Genomic DNA, 15003 nt, shown 5'->3' with positions numbered 1-15003 from the left:
TTAGCATTTTGTGCTGAAGGAAAAACCTGCTGCCTCATAAGAGCCATCTTTCAGGGCAGACGTTCTGACCCAAAGCTCCCCAAGAGATTTTTCCATCTCCTGGTTTCCTTCTAGAGAGTATTTTTTCCTTCTCTCCACCACTTCCATTTCTATAAAAGTATAACAAAATGTCTATATAAAACTAAGAAGAGGACATAACATCCAAACAACTGCATGAGGTATGGTGTTACAGCAACAAAACTGTCCAGCAGTGACCTGATCACAAAGTAGCTCAAATAACATTTATAAGCTATTAAGGGAAAGTCTTAATTCAATACAAAATGTGGTTTAAGAGTGTGACTAAATAACGAGTTGAAAATATTTTCAGCATTTCTTGATTTTTCAGTCAAAAAACTGGGAAATATTTCTGGCATAATTCAAACACCGGATACAAAATATATTTACATTAACATCACAAATATTTAAAATATGCCTAGGAAAAAGCTAGTGGGAACACAAAAGTGACTAATTTCCCAAACTTCTGCAGAGTTGTATTACTTTTGACTTTTTTTTTCAAGTGTAATGGGAGGCAACAGAATTGTATTATGACAATGATGGTGGATACACAATTAAAATACATTTATCAAAACTTACAGAACTGTATACCACAAAAGGTGAAATTTTGTACATTAAAAAACAAAAACAAAATGTGGGGGAACCCACAATGAAATACAAACTATAAAAAATAAACTGTATTACAAATGAACATAACCACACTGAAAGAAGTGGTGGAAGAAAATAACTAATATAGGTAACTTTGGAAAACAGATGCTGGACACTAGTGTCTAGATATGAGATACTGGGCTTCCTAGGTGGCACTAGTAGTAAAGAATCTGCCTGCCAATGCAGAAGTTGTCAGAGACGCAGGTTCAGTACCTGGGTCAAGAAGATCCCTGGAGGAGGGCATGGCAACCCACTCTGGTATTCTTGCCTGTAGAATCCCGTGGACAGAGGAGCCTGGTGGGCTAGCCCAGGGGGTCACAGAGAGTCGGACACGAGTGAAGTGACCTAGCACAGCACAGACTGGCTAACACAAGGTTGAAGACAAAAACTAAACACAACTCTACTGTTCTCTAGTTAGCAAATCTGTTTCTCATAGGGCTATGGGTTAGGAATTCTGAACTAACAGTGCATTATGTGTATTACTAGGATTGAACAAATAAAAAAAATATTTTGTAGAACACAAAGCCAGATTTCTCACTGTTGAAGAGAGAAGTTACAAATGAGGGGCAAGACTATAATGAACAATGTGGTATTTTGCTAGATATATAATATCAGAATAAACCCCAGTTTAAAAACATACATATAAAAAATACATATATACAGACATATATATATGTATATATATAACATGTGTATATATATATATACACACACATATAAATACAAAAATAAAATACAAATCTTTGTAGATGCATGGGTGTATATGTTTGTGTGTGTGTATATATATATATGCCTGTATCTCCATGACATATACAGATATACATTTGACCTTTGAACAATATGGATTTGAAGTGCAAGGGTCTACCCACAGTGGAATTTTTTCAATAAATACTACATGATCTACAGCTACTTGAATCTGCAGATATAGAACTGCAGATACAAAAAGTCAACTATGGAACCTGAGTGACTTCAGATTTTGGTGACAGCAGATTTCTGCTGTAGGTCCTGGAACCATTCTCTTGGATACTAAGGGATGACTGTATAGCTAGCTAGAAATATACATATTTATACATATAAAATGGGCTTCCTTGGGTGGCACTAGTGGTAAAAAAAAAAAAAAAAAAAAAATATGTCTACCAATGCAAGAGACACAGGAAATGCTGGTTTGATACCTGGGTCAGGAAGACCCCCTAGAGGAGAAAATGGCAACCCACCCCAGTATTCTTGCTTGGAGAATCCCATGGACAGAGGAGTCTGGTGGGCCACAGTCTACAGGGTTGCAAGATGTTGGACATGACTGAGGGACTCAGCGTGCATATACATAAAATACACACACACACAGACACACACACACCTTCCTAGATGTCTTCTGCCAGGTACTAGAAGCAATGATACGCCAGTAGCAATGAGCACACCTAGAGCCCAGATCCTTTGGTGTTTAAATAGTACTCTCCAAAAAAGAAACCAGGGGTCTTTGGAGAACTGGTGGATTCCGGGATAGGGAAAACATTAAGAGAAGCCTGGAGCATCTTATAATGCCAAAAAGCAAGGCAGTTTTTAAAAGAAAAGGAGTGGGGGATGAGAGTCTATTAAAAGGGCACAGGAAGCAATCTGAAAAAAACTTCCAATGGACGGAAGTGGAACAACTTGAGACAAAATAAATAACAAAAGTGTAGGAAAATAACCAATAGAAAAATAAATGAGTCCATACTGATACAAAAAATTAATAAAAAAAAATTTTTTTTAATTAATAAATAAGTAGGATAAAGAGGCAGCTCTTCCTTACTGAAAAACTCCAATTAATAAATTAAGAAGGAATGGGGGAAACAAAACATCACAGTAATAATTACTGAAGGCAAGATCCATTAATGGATGCTAAAATCAGCAAATTAAAATTTGAGAGGAAACAGGATATCTGAATGGTTTAAAAGTTCTACCCCAAGATACTAATTCAATACACAGGGGGAAATAGTTATTCTACATTAGAGAATCCCAGCAGATACCACCTTAACCAAGTGATCAACAGTGTCATTTCATGCACTCCATTATTATAAACTATTGAGAAGGGCAAATAACAACAAAAATATACAACTTTAATCTCATTCTGAGAAAACATCAGACAAAGCCCAACTGAAGGACACGCTACAAATAACTGACCAGGACTCCTCAAAAGTGCAATGGTCATGAAAGACAGGAAAAGACTTCAAAGTTGTCACAGATTGGAGACGACTAAGGAGGCATGCCAACTAAATGCAACGTAGGATCTTAGATTGGATCCTGAAACAGAAAAGGGCCGTTAGTATAAAAAGTGATGAAGTCTGAAGAAAGTTGGTGGTTTAGTTAACAGTGTTGTACCGAAATTAATTTCTTACTTTTGGCAACTAACTGTATTACAGTTACATAAGATGTTAACACTAAAGGAAACTGTAGACAACTCAAGATACTTTAGTAACTTTTCTGTAATTGTAAAATTATTTTAAAGTAAAAAGTCTTTTTAAAATAATAAGTGAACTGTTTCACATAAGACAGGTCAAACATTTAGAAGTTAAAGAACTGCAACCGTATTCAGGGCACTTAACACTTGGTGAGGTGGGGTGCCAGGTGCTTTACAAACTTAACCTTGAGTGCTTACAACTATTACCAGCTGAGTATCATACTACTCAATAAGGAAAAAGTACTGGGATATTAACCAAACTACTTAAGGTTATTTATAAGCGAAAAGTCCCGTTTCTCAGGAAAAGTCCAAAATTGCAGGCAATGCCCCCTTCCAAAAAAAGTGATGAACACCTTCCCACATTTGCCCACACCGGTGGCACCAAATTCCCTCAAGCACGTCGCCTAGTGTTTCTGACTGGGGGAAGGGGGACTGACTTTGGAAGGAAAAGTCGAGGCCCTTGGACCGACCTCCCATACGGTCTGTTTCCTGAGCCTTCGATTCCGAATTTTATAAAGGGTCGGGGGGAACTTAGACGTGGGGCTTTCTGCGACCCACCGCCCTCTCGTCGGTCTGGCTGACAGGAGGCTGCGCCCACCTCGCGCCCCAGGACCTCCCCTCACTTCCCTCGAGCCTCGTGCCGTCCCTCGCAGCGTCCCCCAGCGCGCACCTGGGCCACAGAAACCAAACGCCGCCTCCCCTCACCCCCGCCCAGGAACGGGTGCCCGGGCCAGCCTCTGGAGCGAGACTCCTGACGATCTGGGAGCCACAGTGCGCCAACGGGCTGGGCAGAAGACGGGAACTTTTCCACATCGCGACCGGGGAGGCCGTCAAGCTCGCCCGGTCGGCCGCCTCCTTCTACCCGCTTCGAACAGCGCCTCCACAACCGAAAACGCCACTTCTAGAAGTCGAATAGAGACCCCACAGCGCTCGCACTTCCGACCTGATGCCCTGCTTCCTGCGGGGAGTCCCTCCCGCGCCCGGAGCTGGCACCCTGCCCGCCACTTCGGTCACGGCCTGACACCCCCGAAGCGGCCTCTCGCGAGCCCCTTACCTCCCGCCGGGGCGCTGGAGGCTGATAGGCGCAGGGCGCAGGCGCAGGGGCGACGGGGGCGGGGCGTCGCTGTAGGGGGCGGGGCGTCGTGATAGGCGGACGGCGCTCCGCCACGCCCCCTCCCGCCCAGGTCCTGCCTTGCGGGGTGTGGCCGGCACTCCCGGGGGTACAAACGCGGTCGCCACCCTGGGCTGTCTTACAAGCTGGTCTTTATTTGTGGTGGGGCAGGAACGCTGGAGCTAGGAGGAAGGAGATGCACAATTGCTTTTTAAGTCTGTTGTGTTTTAAGTGTGAGACAAGGCACATATGTATAGCCTTTTACATTTTGCAATCTTTTTCTGTCTCATTTTCGGCTCTTCTAGGAATTTTACTGGTGCGCTGGCCGGATGTTGTTACCTCTTCACACATACAGAAACTGAAGCTCAGAGAGGTTGTACCTTCTCCCTGTCGCTCTTCCCCCAACCCCCCAAGCCCCAAATCCTCTGAGGTGGATAGGGCACAAGTTTAAATGTAAAAGGGACAGAAACTGAAGTTCAGACTAGTCGTGTTTTTCCTCCCAAATAGGTTAGGCCCTTAATGCCAACGTCCTTGTTCCAGTTTTATAGATAATGAGACTGAGGCGCAACAAAGAGTCTCCAGTGACTCACTCCAGTTCAGCCAGTTAGTGGCAGAGTTGGAACTTCAACTGGGTTTGCTAATTTCCTTCTCAAGTTCTTCCAGTTATACCAGCTGCTACCAATGAACAAGCAGATGGTCGGCTTTGAAGCCCTGTCCAGTTCACAGGTCCTCCTCCCTGGATGGCCTGACTTCCCTTTTCGATATGTATTTGAATATTCAATTGAGTTGCTCAGAATGCTGATTATATTGTCCTCAGAAGCCATAGCTTAGGAAACAGCTTTTAGGATATTCCAGTGGAGTGAGGATAGAGGTCGAAATTGGGGACCAAGGACTATTAGGGCTCTGTAAGAATTGCCTTGAAAGGCATTTCCAAAATAAAGCAGAAAATCTGCTAAGCATTTCAGGGTTTTTTTGTGGGTATCATGAATGCTGATTTTTGTTTGTTGTTGTTTTTACTCTAGGAATGAGGTGCTTATAAGATTTTAATTCTAAAGAGAAAAATTAAAGTATTAGGCAATACCATGGGAAAGTGTTTTCATTTGTTTTTCATGCAAAGGTGAGTTAAACAAGAGCTACTGAAGTGAAGGTCATTTGAGTTAAGTTCTGCAACAGCTACCCCAAGCACACTAGGGAGGTGTGACCCAACGACTGTAAACTTGAGCCTGGCCGTCTAGGTTTTTATGTGTATGTTTGCTATAAGTCAGGTATGTCAGGGTAGCTGGATAGAACTTTTTTATAATTACATTTGTTTATTTTTAATTGAAGGATAATTGCTCTATAATAATGTGTTAGTTTCTGCTGAACATCAACATGAATCAGCCATGCATATACCCATGTCCCCTCTCTGGAAGCTCCCTCCCACCTCCCTCTCCATCCACCCCTCTGGGTTGTTACAGAGCACTGGTTTGAATTCCCTGAGCCACACAGCAAATTCCCATGGGTTGTTTTACATACGGTAATGTACATGATTCCGTTTTACTCTCCACACGTTCCACCTTTTCCTTCCTCTGCCCTGCCCCGTGTCTGTCAGTCTGTCTCTGTCTGTGTCTCCATTGCTGCGCTGCAAATAGGCTCATCAGCACGTCTTTCTAGATTCCGTGTTGTTCAGTCGCCCAGTCGTGTCCAGATCTTTGCGACCCCATGGACTGAAGCATGCCGGGCCTCTCTGTCCCTCACCATCTCCTGAAGTTTGCCCAAGTTCATGTCGATTGCATTGGTGATGCCCCCCAGCCATCTCATCCTCTGATGCCCTCTTCTCCTTCTGCCCTCAACCTTTCCCAGCATCAGGGACTTTTCCAATGAGTCAGCTGTTCGCATCAGATGACCAAAATACTGGAGTTTCAGTATCAGTCCTTCCAACAAGTATTCAGGGCTGATTTCCCTCAAGATTGACTGGTTTGATCCCCTTGCTGTCCAAGGGACTCTCAGGAGTCTTCTCCAGATTCCATATATATGTGTTAATATACAATATTTATTTTTCTTGGGTAGAACTTTTTAATCTAACAGTTTGTTAGCTTGATTTATGATCTTTAAATATTCAGACATATAGTGTGTGGACCTCTTTTTGTACTCTTGCCTGGGCCCTGAAGTTGTTAGGAGCAGGCCCTGCTGCTACTAGCCAACATTTTCCTGAGGTCTTATAGACCAGGAAGGACAAACAAAACAAAATAGCAATAAATAAATGGAAAAGAAGAAAAATATTCTTTTTAGGTATTATGATTGCTTACTTGGAGAACCCAAGGAATTAATTGAAACAGGTAAAGTGGCTAGAAAAATAGCTTTCCTATATAACAATCACCTATTAAAAGATGTGACAAGAGAAAAGATCAAATAGCAGAATTTAGTTTGTAAGGAATTACAGGAGGTATTTGAAGAATTAATAACAGCTAAATGGGGTAAGAGTGAAGGGAAGGATTTCCGAAAGGCCTGAGGAAACTCTGGGGGTAATGGATATGTTCATTATCTTGCTTGTGGTACTGGTTGCATGGGTGTATACATGTGCTGAAACTTACCATATTGCCCACTTTATATGTGTGTTTACGGCTTGTCAGCTATACCTGAATAAGGCTATTTCTTGAGGCAAGGTGTGTATTTTCACTTACTTAGAGCCTAGCACCTTTCTTGGAACAGACTAAGGAAACAATGTATACGCACTATATGAAGTAAAACCCCCTGGAGAAGGAAATGGCTACCCACTTCAGTATTCCTGCCTGGAGAATCCCATGGACAGAGGAGCCTGGGGGGCTACAGTCCATGGGGTCACAAAGAGTCGAACACGACTTAGCGTCTAAACCACCACCACATAATTTTTCCAGTGTCATAAAGCAAGTACGTGGAGAAACTGAGAATCGGATTCAGACTGGCACAGTCACAGAGACCTCCTAGGTTGTCTTCCTAGCCCACTCCTCTTCTGGGCACTGCTTCTCCCCCAGCCCAGATCTGCAGGCCATCAGTACAGAGCTAGCAGTCACTTTATACGGGTGACCATATGCTCCTGACCATAGCAGACTGGTCCAGGGGCAGACCCCCGACCCAAACTGGAGCAATAAGAATCTGGAATTGGGACTGGGATTCTAGCTTCACTATGGTTTGTTTCTTGAATGGAGAAAATGCCCACAGAGGAGCTCCTGGAGGCTGTGTTTTTGACTCCACAGGCTGCTGAGTCAGAGGAAGCCATGCTGCTCATAGAGTCCATTTAAAATTGTGGAGAGATGATTGTATGCATACCTTAGGCCATGTTGTTTAAAAATATTTTTTTAACAGTAGATCATGTGCAAAAAAACATTTGAAGTCATTACCTTCACTAAGTTTTTTCTCTAGCCATGAACTACGGAAATATCTACTGCAGTTCTAAATGCATTCTACTTCCTGGTACATTCTAACATTCCAACCATCTTGTGAACTGAGATGAAAAAAGGTTAAAAATAAAGTGATAATAGTGGCTACATTTAGTGTTAGATTGGGGATTCCCTCACAGCTCAGTTGGTAAAGAATCCGCCTGCAATGCAGGAGACCCTGGTTCAATTCCTGGGCCAGGAAGATCCCCTGGAGAACGGATAGGCTACCCACTCCAGTATTCTTGGGCTTCCCTTGTGGCTCAGCTGGTGAAGAATCCGCCTGCAATGTGGGAGACCTGGGTTCGATCCCTGGGTCAGGAAAATATCCTGGAGAAGGGAAAGGCTACCCACTCCAATATTCTGGCCTGGAGAATTCCATGGACTATACAGTCCATGGGGTCCTGAAGAGTCAGAAATGACTGAGTGACTTTCATTTTCACTTAGCATGAGATTAGCTAGGAGAGAACGTAAGTAAGTTTCTGGGGTGCTGGAAAAGTTCTGTATATTGATCTGTTGTGAGTACATGTGTGAAAATTCATCACCTAAGATGTGTGTATTTTGTGTGAGTTATACCACAATAAAATAGAAAGAGCTAGCAATCTTTGATTTAAAACAAACAAAAAGTAGTCAAAGATACCTCCTTAATATCACTTCTATTATCTCTCTTTGAAATAGTGGCGAAATAGCAGCAGTAATCCTTACCTTCTTTAGAGATCTTCACCCCTTAGAACATAAAATGAAAAAGTCCCAAAAGAGATTGAAAGAGAGGTGAGTGACAATGATAAGGTACACAAAAAAGAGACAGTTTGCAGCACATTCAAATTTCTAGTTACAGCTCAATCCTGAGGCTTAGTTTAACCCCACTTAGGTCTGGTTACACCCCAAGCCTCCTAATCCCCTGCCCCACTGGAGTGTTCATGCCTTTCATGTTTTTTTTTTTCTTTAATTGCTTAAGCTAGCTCAAGTGAACTACTTTCAAACAAGAGAGTTATGTTGTAACTCTCTTGTAAAACTCTCTTGTAAACTCTGTTGTAAACACAGAATTCCATTTGTTTCTATTATCTTATAATATCATCTTAAACTTATAGACGGTGTTCACCAGCTTTAGTACTTAAATCTTCTCACTTTCTGCTTTAGCATCTCCCCCTGCCCCCCATACACACACTGTCACCCAACAATCTGTTCATAAATATTAAGACTATAGGGACCTTGTTTTTGTTGTTATAAGTCGCTAAGTCGTGTCCAACTCTTATGCAACACCATAGACTGTAACCAGGCTCCTCTGTCCGTGGGATTTCCCAGGCAACAATATTGGAGTGGCTTCTCATTTCCTTCTCCAGGGGATCTTTCTGATCCAGGGATCGAACCCATGTCTCCTGCTTGGCAGGCGGATTCTTTACCACTGAGCTACCAGGGAAGCCCAATAGAGGCCTTGCAGCAAACCAAAAGGAGTGAACTCCGCAGGCAAGGAGCAACATTAGAATTCTCCAGGTATCAGCTCTTCACTGCTTGGGACTTTGATAATTATTTAACATGTAGAATAGCTTAAATGCCCAGACACCTGTCTAAAGATGCATTCCCTCCTTTTTTGTTCTTTTAACTATCTTAATTATTCTCCGAACTTAGTGCCTCCAACGACTGCTGCACAAGGTAGTATTTATAAAACCACGCTCAAAGAACTTCAGGGGCAATTTAAACAAAGTTCAAGGGTGGTTTTAACATCATCATTCTTGCTTTATGAGTGACTTTAATTCCTTATACTAACACCCCTTACCATCCAACTCAACTTCAAGATGCAAATTTATGCTCACAACTAAGTCACAGTAAACTTACTTAGCATTAAAATCCTATTAGAAGTGAAGAAGTGAAGTCACTCAGTCATGTCCAACTCTTTGTGACCCCATGGTCTGTAGCCTGCCAGTCTCCTCCATCCATTGGATTTTCCAGGTAAGAATACTGGAGTGGCTTGCCATTTCCTTCTCCAGGGGATCTTCCCAACCCAGGGATTGAACCAGGGTTCCCGCATTACAGGCAGACTCCTTAACATTTGGCATTTTACAAGGCACCTTGGATTTTGTAGTACTTATAGTTATTACTTGATAGATATTCCACATGAACCCAACCTTGCTTTCTGTATCTCTCATTATTCCTCTTCAAGCATACTCTGTTCTAACCAAAATGAACTCCTTAGAATGCTTCATCCCAGTCTTTTTCCCAGTCCTACTCTGTGCTGTCCACCTGAAATATTCTATACTAATTTCCCTTCCCTCTCTGCACAGCCAAAACCCACTCATCTTCCTATAGTCCCTCTAAATGTGACCTCTCCTAATTTTTCTAGAATTTCTAGCTTTAAGGCCTCCATCCACTAAACACCCAGCTTATAATCGGATCCTTTTTTGACACATCACTGTCTTCATTTTATTATAGTAATCTGGTATCTTGTTGCCACCTCCAGTGTTTTTCATCCTTTTCACTGTCATGACACAAATAGAAAATGATATTTATAAAGAAAAACAGAGAGAGAAAGCTACTGTCAGCCGCTGCCACTGGCTCCGTTGCACTGGGAGCTGGAAATTTTAATACTTCTGTACACCTATGACATATTCAAGCACAGGGATTGAGAGGCTGTCTTGAACTGCCCCATGTTCGAACATAAGGTCCCTGATCTCAGTCTCCACCTACAGATTCCAGTTCAATGCCTCCTACCTGTAATAAACGAGTAATTGAATAGAAGTAAATTTTCTTTTACCGAGTTCTGAGGGCTTCCCGTTTCAGCTCTGACATGTAAAGAACTTAAAGGTCCTTACTTCCATCCTTACAACAAGGAGAAAAGGGGAATAAACTTAGTGAATCACCTTTCTTGGACTCATAAGAGAACTGAGGTTCAGCGCAAACTGCCCCTCCCCCACCAAATCTGAAGAGACAGGAAAACACAGAGAATCACAACTAAGATTCGCTCACCCGAAACAGAAGCCCCTGGAGCCTGAAGCTGCTGGAAGCCTTTAAGTGGTAACTTTGGCAGACCCCTGGGGGTGGAGTGTGCACTAGTGTGAGAGTGAGAAACTGCTGGGGCTTGAAGTCTCAAGGGGGAGCCACGTACATTCATGAGTTTTACCTCCAGGAAACTCATCGGGTTCTCATGGTGAAAAGCCGAGATAAAATCCTCATGTTTCTCGTAGAGGAGAGGAAAATAAAGTATTCTGAAACACACGGAGCCGTCTCCACAGCCAGAAGCTTAAGGTGGTGGTGGGCGGGGCACGGGTCCGTTTGCATTACCCAACTCCCAAGTCTTCTAGCCTTCCTGTCTCTCCTAAATTGGGGAAGGGGCTGAGAAAAACTTGTGAGGGTCAAAGTCCAAGGACAAGAGACAACTAAAAGGCTGAAAATTATACGTAAATCATAATTATAGAATGCTTCCACTCCCCCAACCTTACTACCACATCCATAGTTCTCCAGAAAAATAACAGCAGATTAGAGTTGAAAGAACTGCAAGTGCACTTTCTAAAGGAATTTTTAGTGAAATTCAGACAACAAGGACTCTGGAGGAAATTGAAGTCTTATACCCACCAGTACAGCAAACATTAAACACAGCCCAGCTCCCAGCCAGATTAAAGTAAAATCTCACACCAGAAGCCTGTTCGTCTCAGTTCACAAGACCTGATGCAACATGTCAGTCACCAAGTGGGGTCCAACTCTTTGAGACACCATGGGCTCAGTGCCCCACGCTTCCCTGTCCCTCAGTATCTCCTGGAGTCTGCTCAGACCCTTGTCCATTGAGTTGGTGATGCCATCCAAGCAACCACCTCATCTTCTGTGGCCCCCTTCTCCTCCTACCCTTCATCTTCCCCAGCATCAGGGTCTTTTCCAATGAGTCAGCTCTTTGCATCAGGTGGCCAAAGTACTGGAGCTTCAGTATCAGTCCTTCCAAAGAATATTCAAGGTTGATTTCCTTTAGGAAATATATAGTTGTGAAAATATATTTTAAACTCTAGAAAAATTACTACACAGGCTTAAAAGGAAATGTAACTGATATACCAGAGAGGGTGAAAAGGAAGCAGTAGAGAAACAAAGAACAAGGACAGAGAGAAAACAGTCACAAACATGGTGAAGGGTCAACCAGCTATTTTATCAACCACTTTCCTTTTCAAATCGACTCTTTTTGTTTGTTTGTTTTGTTTTGTTTTTGACTGCACCAGGTCTTAGCCGTGGCATGCAGGATCTAGTTCCCTAACTAAGGAGTTTGCAGTCTTAACCACTGGACCACCTGTGAAGTCCCAGTAACCACCTTGACTATGAATGCTCTCAATACATCCACTTTTTTGTCAGCTAAATTGTCCGAGTAAATAAGAAAACATGACCCAGCTATGTGTTTTCTGCAAGAAACCTGCTTTAAATATAAAGAAACAGAAAGGTTAAAAGCAAGGGAATGGAGAAAGATACACCACACTAATGCTAACAAAGAGTAGCGATATTAATTTCAGACAAAGCAGACCTCAGCACAAGGAAAATTATCGGGAATAAAAAGGGGCCTTTAGCTAATGGTAAGGGGTTAGTTCTCCCCTACAGTCCTTAACGTGTATGCACCTGACAACAGAGCACCAACACAGGAGACAAAAACCTGCCAGAAAGGCAGGGAAAAATACAACGCCTTGTAAGTAGCACATGAGAGCAACAATGCAAAAATTAAGTTCGTGAAAGTTGCCATTTCTTTCAGGGGCAGCATGATTGTCACAGAAGAACTAAGAGAATATAACAACAGGGAAAAAGGATTTCCAAGACACCAAATATTTCATGTAGATTCCTGTTGGAGAAGCTGCTGAGGCTCTCTTTTACAGGATTGTAGAATCTATCTTCAATCCTTTGACAGCTGACACTCTCACCAGTAAACCTTTTAATCCTCCAACTAGTGAAATACATTTAAGGGACTGGAAATCCACAAAATTCACAAAGAGGCCACCCTCCCTCTTCTCAGCAGGGCAAGCGCCCAAATCTCATTGTCACACTCTTTAGGGGATTTTTTCCCTTCTGTAGGCCTCAATGGATTACAGGAGTTTTTTGAATAGTATTTATATTTCCTCTAGCTAAAGACACATTAGCTGTAATATTTCTTTGGCAGATTACTACTGAAGAAAGAAATGTTGCTTGCTCCATGGAAATAAATTGATAGGTTCAGAAACTGTCACTTTGCTTATATAAGTGAATATATAAATGTTTCAAGAAGATAAATGTTTCAAGCCTGAGCAAATAGTTTTAAATATGGAAAAAATGTCTCGAATCCTTGTACTTAAACATTACAAGACATAATTGGTAAGTTTGAATCTAACATCTGGTAAGTGCTTTCCCATTCATTCAGTCAGTTAGTCTGCAGAGCCAATATGCCAGCCACTGTACTGAGTCCTGGTGACTGAAAGTTTAAAAAGATCTTATTTCTGTCTTCTGGGGGCTCACAGTCCACAGGGAAAGACAGGCATGTCCATAAATACAATGCAATTAACAAGCACTGTTATTAGCCATCCCTACACAAGTGCTACAGAAAGAAGCACAGAGAAGGTGACATCAGTGTTTGGTTGATAAATAGAAATTTTAAAGAAAGGAGGATAAGAAGGATGGGATATATTTGTACACATAGCTGATTCATCGTATTGTACAGTAGAAACTAATGTAACATTGTAAAACCATTATACTCCAATTAAAACAAAAATTCATCTTGAAGTGCCAAAAAAGAAAAAAAAAAAAAAAAAAAAGACCTGGCCTGGAATGATTTTTTTTCAAGCTAATAAAATACTTGTCCCACTCTCCTTCTGTCTAGAAAAGCCTTCCATTTTGTAAAACCCCTAGGAGAGCCCTTCTGTTCACTGGATGTGATGCTGCTCAAATTCATCCATCACTGGAAAAATCCAGTTAGAACTTCAAAAAGAAGAAAGGTAGATAGGGCATTCTGTACAGAGAGAACTCATGTCAAAGGTACACAGGAACAGAGGTGTGTTCAGTTCCCCAGAGCGCCGGGGCAGAGAAGCCGGGAGAAGGCTGCCAGAGGGCAGGATGAGTAACCACCCAGATATATTTACCAAAGTTCATGTGGATCATGTCCCTATTTGTTTCAGATCTGCTCATGGGACCAGTTAGTTTTAAACCTTTGCTGTGGCCCCTCCTTCTGAGACATACATCATATAGACTCACACAACACTTGCTGATTTCTTAGGGAAGCTTCTGTGGCCCTCCAAGTTTTCATTTAAATTTCCAGCTTCATAGCCCAGCATGTTCTGAAGTTCCATGAAGTTCCTATAATTTCCTAAAATCCCATCCACTTTCTTGCTTCTATGCCTTTGCTCAAGCTCTTCATTTCTTTGAAATGTTTTCTGCTTCCTTCCTTTTTTCTTAGATTTTTTTTTTTTTTTTAATGTGGACCGTTTTTACAGTCTTTACTGAATTTGTTGCAACATTGTTTCTGCTTTCTGTTTCGGTTTTTTGGCTGTAAGACATGTGCAATTCTAGCTCCCTGACCAGAACTACACCCCCTGCATTGGAAGGCAAAGTCTTTTTTTTTTTGGTATTTTTTTTCTAACTTTTAATTTTATATTGGAGTATAGCTGATTAACAATGTTGGTGGACAGCAAAGGAACTCAGCCATACATATGGCATCCATTCTCCCCTAAATTCCCCTGCCATCGAGACTGCCACAAAGCATTGAGCAGAATTCCAGGTGCTTTACAACAGGCCCTTGTTAGTTATCCATTCTAAATACAGCGGTGTGTACATGTTGATCCAAGACTCACTAACTATCACCATTCTACCAGGGAAGTCCCTCTGCTTCCTTCCCATTTATCAAAAACTGACTTCTCCCTGAAGACCCACGGCAAACCTCTTCTTGCCCCAGAAACCTCCTCTTATTGCCCACTCTTGTGCCCACAGTCCCTTGGTTTGATTTCACTCTGCAGGAGAGCCCGTCACATATCTGTCTTTCCATCTAGAGCAGAAACTCACGGAAGGCAGGCCCCTTGCGCCATGCATCGTGTGTTCCCAGCACACGCCCTGGAATGTGGCGCTTGACAACTGTTTGTTTTAAACACAACATGTTCGCCTCATCGCCTTTGTGATCTCATTGGTCTCCTCCAGTTTCACAACTGAGTTTGCCCAGCTGGGCACATTTTCTTATAGCTCAGTTTGTAACTGAGGGTGAGCGCAGTGGAAGAATAAGCACTCTGCCTGAGGCACACAACAAAGTCACTTGGGGATCTTTAAAAAATACAATTGCCTGGGCCTCACCTTTGGAGATTCTGATTTGATTGGGCTGAAGTGGGAACCAGGCGTCTATGTGTTTTTTAAAGTTCTCTGGATAATTCTTAAGTGTGGTTGAT

The 15003-nt window shown here is 42.3% G+C and overlaps 1 protein-coding gene across 5 annotated transcripts in view; it reads right to left on the bottom strand.

The window, feature by feature from the left end:
• STX17 (syntaxin 17) overlaps positions 1-4251 on the bottom strand; it is a 64553-nt gene extending 60302 nt beyond the window's left edge. Inside the window, exon 1 of one of the 5 annotated variants that reach the window (XM_061132144.1) lies at positions 4191-4251. The gene's annotated coding sequence lies outside the window, so the exon portion shown is untranslated. The other 4 variants (XM_061132143.1, XM_061132147.1, XM_061132146.1 and 1 more) reach the window with 4 other exon arrangements.
• Between the last annotated feature and the right edge of the window lie 10752 nt (positions 4252-15003).

The sequence above is a fragment of the Dama dama genome, chromosome 29, assembly GCF_033118175.1.
Source record: "Dama dama isolate Ldn47 chromosome 29, ASM3311817v1, whole genome shotgun sequence".
In the NCBI taxonomy this organism is placed as follows: Eukaryota; Metazoa; Chordata; class Mammalia; order Artiodactyla; family Cervidae; genus Dama; species Dama dama.
Note: the sequence above shows the minus strand (reverse complement) of the source record. Positions and strands in the feature narration are given on the sequence as shown.